We start from the raw sequence: 17,603 nt of genomic DNA on the forward strand, positions 1-17,603 counted from the left end.
CACCGCTGCTCCCAGCAGCTCCCAGGGCAGCCCAGGCAGGCAGCATTTGGGCTCAGGCTATGACACCCACAGCCGCACTGGGTTCTCTCCTTGCTTTTCACAGAAGCAAATGGTCCAGGGGCTCGTTACATGCCTGTACCTACGGGTGACCTGTTTAGCGTTAGGAGGGCGGTAGGCAGATCAAAAGCTGGGAGCTTCTGCAAGGCCTCTGCCCTCACCCTGGTCTCCTAATCATCTTTTGGGGGAGCTCGTCACTTCCCAATCTGAGGCAGACTTGCAGAAGTATTTATCATGCTTCCAAAGTGATTGACTTCTGATGAGAGGTTCCGGAGCTCGGGAAAATGCTCCTAGCTTTCAGTGTATTGTGAGTAAAAGAAAAGAAATAACAGGTACTCTTCAAGTGTGGGAGCTGAAAAAGATGCTAATAAAATGTCAGGACTGGAGTTTAACCCACTTGAAGTTGATGTTTCTATTCTGGAGTCCTTGAGTTTGTCTTTCACAAGCTGGGGCTCTGAAGCACCCACCCTGGTTTAAGAGTACAACAGGAGCCCAGGTGGCAGGGGAGGGCTAGCACAGGGGACTGGACTGGTTGACCTCTCTGGTCTTCCTTCTCACCCACAATTTAAAAATTCTGAAAATTTGAGGGGGCACCTGGGGTCTGTGAAACGGAGGAAAGCCTGACTTCCAAAGACCTTGGGTCACAGATCATCAGAGTCTCCTCGGTCACGTCCAGAGGAGAGAAAAGAAGGGCCGGAGGGGAAGAGCCCTTGGGGGAGGAGGGGGTCTGTCTTGAAATTCCCTCTGAGGGAGGATGTTTGGAGGCTTTGAAGTGCCGGCCCAGCAAGGCTTGAGGCAGAGGCAGGCAACAGGATCTGACCCCGGCATCAGATGGCAGGCCTGAGAGCCCCAGACCCAGCTCCTCATACTGCCCATTTGCATTCCAGTCCCAGAGACAAAGCCTAATCAAGGACCTGCAGAGAGAGCCGTCATGCAGAGGTTTTAGTAATGCGCTCTGGCTGCAGGAGCCTTCAGACAGGCGGCATGGGCTTTGCCGCCACTTCTGCAGGGTGCAGGCCCGGGGGTCCTGCTTTCTTCCTGTTAGTCCGCAGGGCCCTCCATTACCTCACCGCCACGCGGAAAAGAGGAGCGTGTCCCCCCCGCGTGCCCTCACCCTCGCCGGTAAGACCCGGACTGGCAGCAAACCTGCTGTCATCCACAGAGGAGCGAGACTGCAATACTAACGTTCATCCGCGTCCCCAACGCCGGTTCCCTGCTTAGCAGTTTTCAAAGCACTTGCCCAGCCCTTATCTCTTTAATTTTCGTTGCTGCCCTATGAACACAGGTCCACGCCCCTGTTTTGCCTCTAAGAAAATGGAGGCCCAGAGGCTACATGTGGCTTGGTTTCGTTCAAAAGGCAAAAAACGGGCACAGCGGGGACTCCTTGTGCAGTGCTCTCTTTGGTATCAGGACCTCTAGAGCTGTCTGAGCCTATCTTGTATGTGGAGGGATTTGCACTCCCGGCACTCTGCACCCTGCCTGCTGTCAGACCAGCCAAGGCACATGAGCCCACACAGAGAACTGCTCGATAGACCTGCAAATCCCTCCTCTTCCCAGGGAAGTCAAGGCAGGCTGGGGCTTGGAAGTCAGGTTGAGGGTCATAAAGAAAGACACCCGAGACATTGAGCCCTTCAAAAAAAAAAAAAAAAAACTTTCTCTTAACCATCCATTTTAACGTGTTTTAACCATCTTTCTATTTCCTCCTCCTGCCATCCTCAGACGCAGGAGGAGGGGGTATGCGGCGGGAGGGGGGAAGAGATGAGGGTGAGGAATGAATGAAAGGCGAGCAAATCCTCCCACTCGAGGCAGCAGCATAAACCACTTATTATTAACAGAGGCCCCGAGAGATTGTTTTTAATATGGTTTGGATTAAGCAGAGAGAAGGAACACGGGCTCCCACACACACCTTAAAAAAAAAAAAAAAAAAAAAACACACACACACACACCTTAGTATGATTAAATCAGCCACAAAAGCTGCGAGCCCCCCGCCCCTCACCCCACCGCCAGGCTCCCAAGCTCTGAGGCAGTCAACGGGGCTGAAGGTGGGTCCAGCGGAACAGCAGCCTGCAGAGCAGCCAGCAAAGTCAATGGTGATGCCCGGCCCAGCCCTGTCTTCTCACCACCCAGGAGTTCTCTCTCAAAAGCGGTTTTCTGTGTTCTCTGAAGACAGTGAGCAGCACTTAGACAGGCATTAGAGGGCTTGCAATCAGAGCTGTAGCAAGGATAACGAGCACCCAGGGACAATCTTTAAGTTTGCGTCCCCTCTCCCCCAAGCTGGCCTCATCGATTGGGAGAGGGACAGGGAGGTAAAGGAGACAGGGGGTTATTTGCTGACTGGCCTCCTCTGATGCCCCCCTTGGGTTTGTGCCCAGGGCCAAATGCCCTCCTTGCTATGCCTCAGCTTGCAATCTAGTCCCAGCTCTGCCACCGCAGTAAATGAGTGACATAGACATTCTCTGTCAGAAAAGATTTGGTCCACAGGCCCTAAGGTCCCATCTGAATCTAACATTCCACGACATAGAAAGCATGCTTCTCGCAGACCCTGCTATTGGTTGTGCAAAGTTATACTCTCCCCTACCCAGGTACCCATAGAGTACCCACCATTTAAAGGCATCTAAAAAAAGGTTCTTTAACCCTCTGAATCTCAGAGTGGTGGAATCCACCTCAAAGGGTTGTTGCTAGCATTACGTATAAAAACTGTGTGTGTGTGTGTGTGTGTGCGTGCGTGTGTGTGTGCGCGCACGAACTTGGGGGAACTTCTCCTTCCCTTATGTCTTTGAGACTCAATATCTTCAGCTGTAACAAGTAGCATATTGAACCAGGTGATCTTACAACTAATCTCCCCATGTTCTAGCCCTCTATGAATTCGAGTCCGTTTTCATTCATTCGTTCATTCATTCACTCAACAGCTATACTTAGAGGAGTCTTTCTGTGCTACCCCCATGCTAGAGACCCTGGGGACACAGCACTGAAGAAGACAGACATGCTCTGTGGCTTCACAGAATCCAGCTTTCTCTCCACCTTTGAGCTAAACTCGCTACTGAAGCTAAGAGCTTACACATTAGTGGAGGACACAGACATCAAGCATTTAAATGTCCATATTGACAGCTACTGAAGCACAGAATGGGGAGCCTGACCAGGTCTAGAGTCAGGAGAGGCTTCCTTGAAGAAGGAACATTTGGGATGAGCGATAAAAGGATAGCAGAGATTAACCACTGATGGCAGGCAGAGGAGAACTGCATGTTCAAAACTCAGTGTGGCATGACCCAGCAATCCCAATCCTAGGTATATACTCAGAAGAAATGAAGGTTGGAACACAAACATAAACCTGTGCACCAAGGTTCATGGCAGCACTTTTCACAATAGCCAAAAGGTGGAAACAACTGAAATGTCCTTCAATAGATGAATGGATAAACAAAATGCGGTACTTACACACAATGGAATATTACTCAGCCATAAAGAGAAATGAAGTTCTGATACACATCACAACATGGATGAACCTTGACAGCATCACGCTGAGCAAAATCAGTCACTCACAAAAGGACAAATGCTGTATGATCTCACTTACATGAAATAAATATCTGGAAACTAAAGGTTATTAATGGTTACCAGGTGTGGAGCCCTGCTGGCACAATGGTTAAGAGTTTCAGAAAGACAGAATAGAAAGAAAAAAGGAAAGAACTTCTCCCTGAAAATTAATACTATGTAAGAGAATTTTCTGGATCTTAAAGACATGAGAACTTCCAGATTGAAAGGTTCTATCATCAAGAGTCCAACACAATAAATGAAAACGACCCTCACCCACGCACATTATCATAAAACCTCAGAATGCTAGTTGTAAAGAGAAGACTGTAAACACCACCAGAGAGGTGTGTGAGTATGAGGCAAGGGAAGTGGGGGTATTACATTTGAAATACCTGGAAACAGAATGACTTCTCAGTGGTCCTAGAAATTGAGGTCTTCAAATTCTGAGGGAAAATTATTTCAAACCAAAGAATTCCATATCTAGTCAAACTATCAATCAGCTATGGAGGCAGAACAAAACCATTTTGGAGATGAAGATTCTCAAAACGTTGATCCTCCATGCATCCTTTCTCAGAAAGCTACTGGGAGAGGGTGCCACCAAAATGAGAGGAAACAGAAAGAAAGCTATGAGACACAGAAGACAGGGACCCAACACAGGACAGAGCCTAGGTCATTGCCGGAGGTTGTAAAGGGAACTTCCAGTGCAACCTTCTGAGCCGCAGGCTGAGAAGGTGGCCAATCTGGATTGGACTAGATCAGAGGTTTCCAGAAGGATAGCTTACTGGAGTTTTTGAACAAACTGAGAGAAAAAATTGACTTCTACCAGAGAGTTGGAGGTAAATTAACAGTAAATACACAGAAAACTAGGCGAATGGAAATAATAATAATAATCAAAATAAATAGTAACCTTGGAAAAAAAAAAAAAAAAAACAGAAAGTTGTACCAGAAAGGAAACACAGCTATGATTCACCGCATGACTCAACTCTAAACGATACTCATAGAATCATTATGAAGTAAACACTAAATATTTATTTAATCCAAGAAATTGTGATATAACTGTATTAGGAGAATTGAAAGGGGAAGAGGGAACAACACAGTGAAAGAGCTAAATCCATATTTCCTATTGTAGGAAGTCCGCACATAACATCTGAAACTTTAAGACATTAAAAAATAGCATGTGAGTTACAAAAAATGAGTGTGTTATTTAGAAATGTAGAAAAAAAGGGCAGAAAGCAAAAATAGTTCAAAGTTATTGCCGTGTGTGAGTGGAGAATTTGAGGAGAGAGAGGACTGGGGAAGGGGAGGCTACTTTTAAATATAAGCCTCATAAAACGCTTGACATTTATATCTATGTCATTGTTAGTTGCTGTCGAGTCAGTCCCAACTTATGGCACCTCCGTGTACAGCGTTGCCCAGTCCTGCACCATCCTCGCATTTGTTGGTATGCTTGGGTCCATTGTTGTGGCCGCTATGTATTTAAAAATAGAATTTTTTTTTCCAACCTAGCAGGCTCATTTTTCAGCACTATATCAAATAATATTTTGTTGTGATCTATAAGGTTTTTATTGGCTAATTTTTGGAAGTAGATCTCCAGGCCTGTCTTCCTAGTCACTTCTTCCTATATGGATACCAAAAACCAAACCCATTGCCATTGAGTTGATTGTGACTCGTAGCAAGCCTACAGGACAGAATAGAACTGCCCCATAGGGTCTCCAAGGAGCAGCTGTTAGATTCAAACCGCCAATCTTTTGGTTAGTAGCCGAGCTCTTAACCACTGTGCCACCAGGGCTCCTCCTATGTGTATAAACCAAAAGTCAAACCCACTGCCATCGAGTCATGTTTTTCGTACAAGTATAAACCAAGCCAAAACCAAACCCACCACCGTCAAGCCTATACTGACTCGTAGCAACCCCATAGGACAGAGTAGGACTGCCTCATATGGCTTCCCAGGCTGGGAATCTTTACAGAAGCAGACGGCCCCATCTTTTTCCAGCGGAGTGGCTGGTGGCTTCGAGCTGCCAATCTTCTGGTTAGCAGCCAAGTGCTTTACCCACTGCAGCACCAGGGCTCTTTCATACAAGGATAAATTAAGTCAGAAGAAAAGAAGCAACATAGCAGGTAGCTATGTTAAGTAGCTAAATATGCTTATCATAAATAGACACCTACAAGACAAATTATTAAAACAACTGAATGTTAAAAGAACTTGTGACTTGAGATAAGTTTTGCACTGACCTCATTACACATGGACACAAAAATTGCAGTATCTCAACTTTTAAAAAGGAAATGAGGATGATGCACTCTTGAAAATCGGAATAAATGACTCAGAAAATTATCTCTAATGATGGAGAAGAAAATGGTAGTGTTGAAAATGTACGTGAAGAGTTTGAGCCAAATGGTTTCATGTAATATGAGTGTGGAGAAAAAAAGCTGCATTTTTAATTAGCATGTGATTTTATAAATCACATTAAATGTGTTTATGTAGCTAAACTAATCGGTTAGCTTGAGAAATATAAAACACAAAGGAAAACATGGGCAGAAGCATACCAGCCAAATGCATATTTAAAGTTAGAATGCAGGGCAGAAAGTATTAAACATGACCAAAAAAGGTATTTTGTATACAGGCTACAATCTAGGAGGAAGGTGTATCAGTCCTGAGTATCAGTGTACCAATAATATAACATCCAAATTCATAAAATAAAACAATATTAAGGAGAAACGGAAACACGTTTGTTTAACGATACTCCCTTTTAGCAAGGGCGTGGGGGCAGAAGGCGCCTATATACGCAGCTGAGGCAATGGACTTTCCATGACTGACAATTTGCAATATCAGTTAAATTTACCAGGGTAAATCTTTGGCCCAGAAATTCTACTGCTGTAAATTTTTTCTATGGATAGACTTACTCATATGTGAAAGACATGTGCAAAAAGATTTATTGCAACACTATTTATAATGGCAAAATCCTGAGAATAGTCTGAATCCTCTCGACTCAAAGGATGGTCAAAGGACAGAAGCGTCAGCATCACCTGGGAGCTTGCTGAAATGCAGAATCTCAACCCCACCTTGGACCTACCGGGGCAGAATCCGCACTTCAGCGAGATCACCAGATGGTTCTTATGTGCTTTATATTTGAGAAGCACTTGACTACGTATCCATCAACAGGAAGCTGATTAAATAAATTATCCCATCCCATTGAGTCTATTCCAACTCATACCAATCCTATAGGGCAGAATAGAACTGCCCCATAGAGTTTCCAGTGCTGTAATCTTTATGGCAGCAGACTGTCACATCTTTCTCCTGCAGAGTTGCTGGTGGATTCCAACTGCCAACCTCTCAGTTAGCAGCCGAGCACTTTAACCACTGTGCCACCAGGGCTCCTTAAATAAAGTACATCCAAAAAATGAAATTTTACATGTACCTGTTAAAAAATAAGGAAACTGTATGGACTAGTACAGAAGTCTCTAAGGTTTACCGCAAAGTGAAAAAGGAAAAAAAAAAGAATGGGCTAGAACAGCATCATGATATCCTACCACTTATAGGGAAAAAATTTTTTTTTAATGAACTATGTATCATAACATAATTGGTAATCTAATTGGTTGCCCAGGTTCGACTCTTGCCCCAATTAGGTCAGAGTTTTTTCTCCTTTTCACTCACTGGTGATCTTGGTCAGCACTGACCATTCATCTTCATCTCACTCAGCTCCTAGGGGGGAAAAAAAGATCTGTTGCCATTGAGTCCATTTTGACTCAAAGTGACCCTATAGGACAGAATAGAACTGCCCCATAGAGTTTCCAAGGAGCACCTAGGTGGATTAGAACTGCCGACCTTTTGGTTAGCAGCCACAGCACTTAACCACTACGACACCAGGGTTTCCAGCTCCTAGGGAGGTGGTTAAAGAAAGGAATCTGGAAGGAAGTAGCTCGATCTTCCTCATTGTTAGCTGCTGTTGAGTCAGCTCCCACTCATGGCAACCTCATGTACAACAAACAAAATGTTGCCTAGTTCTGCGCCATGTTCATGATCGTTAGCATCCTTGAGTCCATTGTTGCGGTCATTGTATAGGGCCTTCTAACCTAGGAGACTCATCTTCCAGCACTATCTTCCTTAGGCTCTGTGATGGGTTGAATTGTGTCCCCCTGAAATATCTGTCAACTTGGCTAGGTCATGATTCCCAGTCCTGTATGATTGTCTACCATTTTGCCATCTGATGTGATTGCCCTGTGTGTTGTATATCCTCTCACTATGATGTAATAAAATGGATTAGCGGCAGTTATATCGATGAGATCTACAAGATTAGATAGTGTCTTAAGCCAATCTCTTTTGAGATATAAAAGAGAGAAGCAAGCAGAGAGACATGGGGACCTCATAGCACCAAGAACGCAGTGCCAGAGCAGAGTGCATCCTTCGGGCTTGAGGCTCCTGCACTGAGGTGCTCCCAGACCAAGGGAAGACTGACGCATCACAAGGACCTTCCTCCAGAGCCAACAGAGAGACAAAGCCTTGCCCTGGAACCAGTGCCCTGAATTCTAGCCTAGTGGACTGTGAGAGAATAAACTCCTCTTTGTTAAAGCCATCCACTTGTGGCATTTCTGTTATAGCAGCACCAGATGACCAAGACAGGTGCCATGAAAAATGCCAAATTAAAAAGAAGCAACAGTAGCAGCAACCCAAAGCAGCCCGACCCTGTCCTTGAATGAGGCCATGCAAGACTGAGAGACAGGACAGTCTAATAGGTCTCATACACACACACACATACGCACACTTTCACAACCTTCTTTTGGTGCCCCCAGTCCAGCTCCACTGTTGTGCACCAAGCCCCCCACCCCTCACACACACTCAAGCACCCACACACACAGGATGCTCTGCTGCCCTGCCAGGGACCAGAGGGAGCAAGGTGTCAAAGTGGGCATTTGTCGCTTGCATTTATCTTCTCCTGTGGTCAATAGTCATTTTCCAAATGATGCACTAAGAGCCCCTAAGAGCTGGCTCAGAGGCAGGTATTGATTAGACCCCAGGGACCAGGGTCCCCCCCAGCTAGCTCATAGCTGAACTCTGAGACCCATGACCAGCCCCCTTCAGACAGAAGGAGGGAGTTGGGAGAGTGAAGGGTTTGATTAAATAGCACAATTTACTTCCCATTTTAGCCAAGCATTTGGCAGGAAGGCTAGGCAAAGTGGCCCGGCTGTCACATCCAGGCCTGGCAATTGATCCCAGGGCCACTCTGTACCTACTCCCCCGCAGCCCACACCTTGCCTGCAAATGATTAGAAACTTAATATTGGGAGTCTGAAAAGGTGAATTTCCATAAGGTTTTGGTCTGGCATGATGTTCCAGTTATGTGTTGCTATGTAACAAGCCACTCCAAACTAAGTGGCTTAAAGCCGACATCATTTTATTCTGTTCACAGGTTTTATAGGTCAGGAATTTGAACCCATATTCCTGAACAGCAGGAATGGCTTCTCTCTGCTGTTTGATGTCTGGGGTCTCATCTGAGAAAAGTCAAGAATTCAGGGGTAACTTGAACAGTGGGGGTTTGGAATTATCTGGAGGTTTTTTCACTCACATGTCTGGTACCTGGGCTGGGATGACTTGAAGGATGGGCTCAGCTGGGACTACCAACCAGCTGCCTATATGTGGCTTCTCCATCTGGCTTTGGCTTCACACAGCAAGGTGGCTGGATTCCAAGAGGGAATGTCCCAAGAGGGGGCCTCCAGAGCGTGGGTGTTTCAAGAAAGCTGGGTGGAAGCTACTTGCCCTTTTATGACCTGGTCTCAGAAGGCTCATGGTGGTAAAAATTCTACTGGTCAGAGCAGTTAAACCCTTCAAGGGGAGGCAACGTAGATGCCATCTCTTGACAGGGGACACATCTAGGAATTTTAAGCCATTCTTTAAAAAACCCCTCTATAGCAGCTTTATGTAAATCAGCAGAGACCCTAAAGAAATAAGGTTGGGAATTGAAAGCTAAACAGCAGTTTTTAAAAAGTCAGATCAGCCTAACCTTCTCTTGAAGCAATTAGATCTGGTCTGAAGCTCCAGCTTGACTTCTAAGTCTATGACTTCAAGGAGCCTCAGTTTTCTCATCTGTAAGAGGGAATAATAGCAGTAAGACCAGGCTAACAACTAGAATTTAGGCAAGTGTGGCTAGGTCAACTTGGCCGCCCAGTCTGCCCTTGCAGTATTGAAGCTGAGGAAGACCAAGCTCCTGGAAGCATTCCATCTGGTTTGGGGGTGGGGCCTGGGCTAATCAGCCCTGAAGCTCCTCTGGTTTTCACCACATCTACCACCCATCCCTATCAACAATATCCTGGCTCCTCCACTGTGCTGAGAGTCATGGTTGTACAGAGTTGGAAGGGATCGGCCACTGGGTTACCTGCTATTCTTTCAGGTTGGTCTTTCCCTTTGGGTTAGCTCTATTGTTGTTGTTAGGTGTCGTTGGGTTGGTTCTGACTCATAGAGGCCCTTTGTACCACAGAATGAAACACTGCCGGGTCCTGTGCCATGCTCACAATCATTGTTATGCTTCAGCCCATTGTTGCAGCCACTGTGTCAATCCATCTCGTCGAGGGTCTTCCTGTTTTCTGCCGACCCTGTACTTTACCAAGCATGGTGCCCTTCTCCAGGGACTGATCTCTCCTGACAACATGTCCAAAAGTATGTGAGATGCAGTGGCGCCATCCTTGCTTCTAAGGAGCATTCTGGCTGTTCTTCTTCTAAGACAGATTTGTTCATACTTTTGGCACTCCATGGTATACTCAATATTCTTCGCCAACATCACAATTCAAAGACACCAATTCTTTTTTGGTCTTCCTTATTCATTGTCCAGCTTTCACATGCATATGATTGCAAATACCATGGCTTGGGTCAGGTGCACCTTAGTCTTCAAAGTGACATCTTTGCATTTGAACACTTTAAAGAGGTCTTTTGCAGATTTGGCAGTGTAATGCTTTTTTGATTTCTTGACTGCTGCATCCGTGGATGTTGATTGTGGATCCAAGTAAAATGAAATCCTTGACAGCTTCAAAGTGTTCTCCATTTATCATGATATTCCTTATTGGTTCAGTTGTGAGGATTTAGGGTTAGCTCTACTTAAATTCTCCATTCCATCCTTCACTTGGCCTAAGGCAGAGTCCAATAGGGCCCTCGTCTGTGCTTTCATACCCCACAAGAATATAACACTGGGGCATTTCTCAGACTGTGTTGCCTGTGACTTAACTAGACCAAGTGCTTCTTAATAGCAGGGACTTGTTACCATTGTGCACACAGCCCAGTGCCTTGTAAGTATCTGTGGGATTTAGTGAACTAAACACATTCGCCCAAGTTGTGCTTTCTGAGATTATCTGGCACAAGCTTGATTCTTCTCCCACCCAATGGTCCTACAGAGAATGTACTTTCCTTCAAGCTAACCAGTCCTTGTTTCTTCAACTCTGGCGTCAAGTCCTTCTCCCCTCTTGATTTACCCCTTTATAAAACCACACAACCATCCATGCACATGTCTCCACCTAGTGTACATGGAATATTGTTCATATCTTATTGCAGCTCAGGCTCCCTCCATACACAGCATTTCCATGGCCGCCCCACCTAGGGACCTCAGCCTTCAAGTGAGGCTGAGCCAGGAAGCTGACACTGTAGCAAGAAGGCTCAATGGGAGACAAAAGACACTGTGACCTTACCTCTGTGACCTTAGGTAAGTCACTTGGCTCTCAAGACTCAATTTCCTCATCATCCCTCATCAATTTCCTCATCATTAAGATCCCTTCTAGCTCTAAGGTTTTATGAAGCCAATAAATGTAAGACCTTTCCCTACTTGACAAGCTGTTATTGATCATACGCAACATGCCAGGCTCTGGGCTAGGTGCTGGGATTTGATGGAAAGCCAAAGATAGTTCATGTAGGGAGATATACTCTTTACCTCTCCCCACACTCTTACCACCCATAGACTAGGAACTTATGCCAGTTTATAAGCATTGGATAGAAACCACTGCTTCGTCTCCAACTCCTCTCATTGATTCTGCACTCAGAAGAAGCAGTGACCATCTGATCATTGAAATTGGTGGAAAGGTTCAAGCAGGTATGTGACTGCCCACCTTGGTTTGGTTTTTTGGAGTTGCCTGCTGCAGTTCATACACACCATTCCTTCCTTCCCCCATTTAGTAAGATCTCAAATCTGAAACCTCCAGGCATCCAATGGTGCTGCCTGCACCTGGAAGGTTAAATTCAATACAGGAGGGAAGGACCAGGGAGTTCATTTTGTCCTTGAGCCTAGTCACTCTCTCCAATCCACCTTTACCAACAGTAAAACTGGAAGGATGATCCTATCTGACTCCTGTGCTTATTTCCAAATTGGTTCAAAACGCAAAGTGAGAGGGCATGACTTGTTATAATCATCTCTCCCCACCCCTCCCATTCCAAAAGTCTCCCTTCTTCTTGAGTAGCCACAGGCGGTTGTGATCCGATGTTAGGAGTCAGCCCACACTGCTATGGGGACACAGAAGGCTCCCCAGCCCAGTCCTGAAGGTCAGAGCAGCCTTCCCAGAGGAAAGGATGTCCAAGAGACTGAATGAAGGAGGAATAGGACAAGCTGGCAACAAAGAGGCCAGGGATGGGCTCCCAGAAGAAGAAGCGTGTGCTGCATCTGGCCATAGGATAAGAAAGGATTTGAGGAGGGCAGGCCTGGAGGCAAGGGGGCCAGTAAGGCTGACATAGTCACCTAGGCGGGAGCCAATGGTGGAGTGAACTAGGGTGGCAGCCACAGGGAGGGGAAAGTTGTGGAAGGATAGGGGCATATTTAGGAGGTAAGTGGATGTGATTCAGTGACTGCTTGGATGGTGGGGTAAGGGAGTGAATGAAGGTGGGACAACTGGCTGGTTTCCAATCTGGTACACACTGAGGTGGCAGGACACATTTCTCCTAGAGGATTTGGCTCTAGCCCAGGGAGCTGATGGCTGGGCACCTCTGGAGGGCTGCCCCTTGGGAACCTGGGCAGGGTCCCAGTGATGCTGTGTCCCTCAGACATCCCTGTCCTTGGCTTGAGTCTGCCCTTTCAGGTCCCGTTGGAGGTGAGGAGTGGAAGAATGGGAGAGCTAAATGGGGAGGGGGAAGGTGGGAAAGCAAACCCCTAACGCTGAAGGTGTGTTTTTATCACTTCGTTAATGCTGCCCTAATTAATACATGGGAGGCTGTGCCTGCCACTTCACTATTTTCATTCTGCTGATTTGCCTCTTGGGACAAAAGGAAATTGGAATTAAGAGGAGACAATGGAATTGCCAGCAGGATTATTAGCTTCAATGAAGCTAATGAAGGGAGTGGGAGGGGGGAGGAGAGGAGAGCCTCAGGGGACTGTGACTCAGGCTGGGAGCTGCCAGCAGGAAGGAGGGGGGAACCATGGCAGGAAGGGCTCTCTCCCTGTCTTTTGAGCTCTGGAGTTCCTGGGGGCACACCAAGGTCAGGGCCTCCCCGGAAGGCAGGATCCAGTGGGAAGTGGCCAGAAGTTAGGGTGGAGGTGGAAAAAGTGTGGCAGGCTTCCCCAGGCAAAGGGAGCATGGCAGAGTGGCAGACGGGATACAGAGATGGGTGTGAAAGAGGTACCTCATCCCTGAGTCCCACGAGAGGAGGTCTAGGTGTGGGACAGTCCCAGGTGTCCTCCAGGTAGAGTCAAGGTCCAGTTGTCAGCCCCTTTAGGGGCTGGTAAAGGGGTTGCATTTCTCGAAAAAGGACCCAGCTGAAACTTTGACTCCTCTTCAGCAGCAAGCCCCACCACTCAAGGTACCTATCCAGAAACCCAGACCTAAGGATTCAGCTCAGGGTCCAGAAAGCTCAAAAGATACAAAGCAGATGGAAAAAGTAAAAATACTTAGATAACAAGCTAAGGGAAGAGAAGCAACATTTGGTTCAGGGCACATCCACACTCACACACACATACATGCACACATGTTCTCTCACATGCTCACTACAAGCCCACTCAGTCCAGACGTTCATCCCAGCTTCCATGTCCACTTACATCCAACTTGTATGCACACATGCACACATGCACATTCACCCAGACCTACCTTGGAGGCCCTGCCGTTAATTTGCTAATGACTGTCTCCTTTGCAAACCCACTCACATGCCAGCTCCCTTTCTCAGTGACCTGGGGCCAACAGGGTTTGCTGCCCCAGCCGTCCGGTGTGCATCCCTTTCTGCTTTCTGGATCACTGGCCTACATGGAGGGGGTTAGGGGCATATGATCACTCCAACAGGGTTGCCAGGAAGATGGGGCTCTGCTTCGTATATCTAAACCCCAGTTGCCCTCCCCACTGAATAAGGAGATAAGGCACTTAGAAAATACGATGCAATTTCATTTCCAGGGTGGATTTTTTCTTATATGAAGCTCATGAGTCACTAGATTAGCACCTTTCCAATTACTGGGAGGCAAAAAGCCTATTATCATATAAACCCTCCTGCAGAATGACGGCTCTATTCTTGACAGCAGCAGCCAGTCCCACAAAGAAGTGCAGGGCTCAGCAAGCCGAGAGCCCAAAGTTTCTTGTAACTTCGTGTCCTTGCTTTAAAAGTGAGCTTTAAAGAACTTGCATCACAGCCTCAGCAGCCACCTCACACCCTCAGTGGGAGGTGCCAGGACAGCTCAAATAGGGAGACTGAGGAAGACTAAGGGGGAACCCCCCAGGAGGCTGCACACAGGGATCAGGGATGTCTCATACTCCCCTGTAGGGATCCATAGCATGGAACATTCTGTCAAAGTTAAGGGGGACCTGCAGGCCACACAGCGGGTCAGGTTCTAGAATATGCCGGAAAGAGTCACTGGAGGCCCCTTCTCTGGAGGCCTTTGGCAGGCAGGCAGCTCTGTCCAAATTGGATCCGAAGAACACCTGGAGATGCCAGACCTCAGTCAGGTTCAAGGGACGCCGTACATCTTAATGAGCAACACCACGGGCAATGGGCTAAGCAGGAACCCGGGTCTGAGATTGCCATTTTTTTTGCTCTGAGACATTGAACCACTGGGGGCCCCTCTCTGAGCCTTCATGTTCTCATTGGTAAACTGAGGAGGATGCTGATAAACTCCCTTCCAGCTGTACCATTCTCTTTTCTCTGGATCCGTGGAGACAGCCAGCTCCATCCCACAGCTTTAGAAAGGGATGGGCCTCTCAGTCCAGTTCCATAAAGGAATCATAAATGGTGGCAGCGCTTACCACGTTAATTGTTTTTTGGTGGTTTTATATGTATATTTTTTTGCAAGCTACACCTGTAACTCAGTGGATGTCACCTGCATAATTAGAATTAATTGCATTATTTAATTAGTTAGAACAGTTCATATTCTCCCCCAACTCTTCCTTTGAAGTCATTTGAGCTTAAATATGACTACCGAGGAATAAAAGAGCACCATGAATATTGCAGTAAAAAATGTAATTACCCTACAATCGCTCCGTGGATGTATTTACATTTGTTGGGAAGTCTTCCTGTCATGGAATGCCTAGCTCAGCTTCTCAGCTCTTTCTTTGCCCATTAATTAGGCAAATAACCAAGTGTTACTTGTCAGGCTTTGGATTCTAATTTCCCGGAGACCTGCAATATACAGGGAGACAGGCCAGCCCTGAAAGGGAGCATTCCCCGGTCCTTCCTGGCTGACTTGGACTGTCTGCTCTTCCCATCAGATCTGATGCCCACCAGTAATAATAATATTATCAAATAGCCATGTAATGAGGATTTATAACTTACCAGGAACTATGCCAAGTACTTTAGATGCATTATTTAATTTATTTCTTACATCAACCCTGAGAGGAATATATTATTATCCAAATTTTACTGGGGAGGAATCTGAGCACAAAAAAAGATTATGTAATTTGCCCAATAATACATAGATAGTAAAGGGCAGAGCTGGTTTTCAAACTCAGGTTTGTCTCGCTCTGAAGTTCATTTACATAATCAGTGACCATCTTGCCTTTCCAACTGTTCCACTTAAATTGGCCTATAAGGGATAGTGCCTTGGGTCAGACGCAGTCCTTCCCCAATAGCTTCATGTCTCTGATGATCTCCAAAGGCTGTTCTCTGAAGGAGGTGCTCTCCCTGGTTATTGTTGTTAACTGTTGTCCTGTCAGCCCCCAACTCATGGCAACCCCACGCACAATGGAGCAAAATGCTGCCCAGCCCTGAGACATCCCCATGATCGGTTGCAATGTTCTTTACATGTGTTTTCATTTAATCCTTAAAAGGACCCTCTGGTGTATATTTTTGTTGTTACCTGCTGTTGAATCGCCCCAGCTTATGGCCACCCAATGCACAATGGAAGGAAACGTGGTCCAGTCCATGATCAGGTGCGGATTGGACAACGTTCCAGTGTTATCCATGGGGTCCTCGTTGGATGATTTTTGAAAGTAGATCGCCAGGCCTTTCTTCCCAGTCCATCTTAGTCTGGAAGCTCCGCTGGAATCTGCTCAGCATCATAGGGACACTCAAGCCTCCCCTGACAGATGGGTGGTGGCTGTACATGAGGTGCACTGGCCAGGAATCAAACCCACGTCTCCCAAATTGAAGACCAAAATCCTACCTCTGAGCCACCACTGCCCTTCTCTCCTTGGTAGGTAGGTACTCTCTAAGAGAAATACATGGAGCCTGCTTCCGGCACCAGCCACCTCCCTCATCAACAACCTTCATCACTCTGCCCTCCTTTCCCTGCCCAAGGACCATGGAATCTTAGAGTGTTAAGAGTTGGGAAGAGCCTTAAACAATATTTAGCCTAACATCCCCATTTTACACAGAAGGAAACAGAGGCCTAGAGAAGTTTAAGCTACTTGCTTGAGATCACACACCTAGTTAAGATCAAAGCAGGATCTCGTATTTAGATCTGATTATTTTTGTTGAATAAACTGGGCCCCTCCCCTATTACTGCATTCAGAGCACTTCGACCTCAACAGCATTACCCTCCCATCAGGTCCATAAGGCCCATTCCAAATCTAAGATGCTGTGGCTTTGACTATATTTTCAGCCTGCACAATCCTCAAAGTGACAAGTTCCACTTGTTTGGAGCTTCTACGTAAAATAGCATTTCTTCTTGCTGTCTCTCCATCAAGTTTTCAAAGAGCTCCTCCCAGGTCTGTGATCAAATCACTCCACTGTCAGGAAATGGAATGCATGGGTAATCACCGCCATGAGCAAATGCCTCCTTTGCCACGAGACCAGAAGAACAGAATGGTGCCCAGTTACCATTACTGAACACTTCAATCGAAGAGTATATGGAAGAATCTTGATCATAAGGGGAGAGGGGAATGCAATACGGAATTTCAAATTCTCCTAGAATCCAGACTTTCTGGATCCACTGAGGCTGGATGAATCCTTAAAACTATTGCACTGAGATAATCTTTAAACCTTAAGCCTTAGTCCAAAAATATCCCCCCAAATCTTATTTAAACTAAACAGTAGGTTAACTTAATTGGTAAAGAATGTCTGCCTTGAGCATCGTGCTTTTTTAAAATCAAATTGACGACAGCAACTCAAAAGGTTAGATAAGAAGCATAGGGGGCAGTGAGTTTGTGTTAATGGGGGAGGAACAATTTGGAAAAGGAGGGTGAGAATGATCGCACAACTTGAAGAATGTGATCAATGCCACTGAATTACACGTGCAGAAATTGTTGAATTGGTGCATGTTTTGTTGTGTATGTCTTGGTTATTTAGTGCTATTATAACAGAAATACCACAATGGGTGACTTTAACAAACAGAAATTTATTTTCTCACCATTTAGGAGGTTAGAAGTCTGCATTCAGGGTGCCAGCTCTAGTGGAAGGCTTCTCTCTGTTGGCTCTACAGGAAAGTCCCTGTCTCATTTAAACTTCTGCTACTGGGCTTTTTTACTGGGCAGTCTTCACGTGGCTTGGCATTTCTCTTCCCCATCTGTGCTCTGCTCACTTGTTTAATCTCTTTTATATCTCATACAAGATCGACTCAGGATACATCCTACATTAATCCTACCTCATTAATGTAACGCAGAAAACGTATGCCCAAATGGGATTAAAACCACAGGCACAAAGGTTAG

At 46.1% G+C, this 17,603-nt stretch overlaps 1 pseudogene; it reads right to left on the reverse strand.

Annotated features, from left to right (window-relative positions):
- Positions 1 to 622: 622 nt before the first annotated feature.
- The window catches only part of LOC126060941 (heat shock protein HSP 90-alpha-like), a 134,366-nt pseudogene continuing 117,385 nt past the window's right edge, over positions 623 to 17,603 (reverse strand).

This window comes from Elephas maximus, chromosome 17, assembly GCF_024166365.1.
Source record: "Elephas maximus indicus isolate mEleMax1 chromosome 17, mEleMax1 primary haplotype, whole genome shotgun sequence".
Taxonomy (NCBI): domain Eukaryota; kingdom Metazoa; phylum Chordata; class Mammalia; order Proboscidea; family Elephantidae; genus Elephas; species Elephas maximus.